Below are 360 nucleotides of genomic sequence, written 5' to 3'. Positions count from 1 at the left end.
AAATCGATCAAGACACACCATTTTGAAGGACGTCCCAATAGCTGAAATGCACACGGAGGAGGGGTGAGGGAGGAGGGGTGAGGGAGGATACACGAGGGCAGACTACGCGCAGGGGCGCCTCCAGGGATTTTGGGCCCCATGAAAAGATATCACATTGGTTACTTAAACATTTTTTTCTTTATGTTCTAAAATAGTTTGGGCCCCTGTCAGTCACGGGCCCTTAGAATCGTCCTAACCTTTCACCCCCTTACGGCGCCCCTGACGACGTGGAAGTGTTTTCACTACTTGCGTATAAAAGCCCCGCCCCCACCTTCACAGCTGGTCGATTTCAACAGAGGAAAACAGAGAGCTGGAAGAATG

The sequence above is a fragment of the Notothenia coriiceps genome, unplaced genomic scaffold, assembly GCF_000735185.1.
Source record: "Notothenia coriiceps isolate Sejong01 unplaced genomic scaffold, NC01 NC01_scaffold00037246, whole genome shotgun sequence".
NCBI lineage: Eukaryota > Metazoa > Chordata > Actinopteri > Perciformes > Nototheniidae > Notothenia > Notothenia coriiceps.
Note: the sequence above shows the minus strand (reverse complement) of the source record.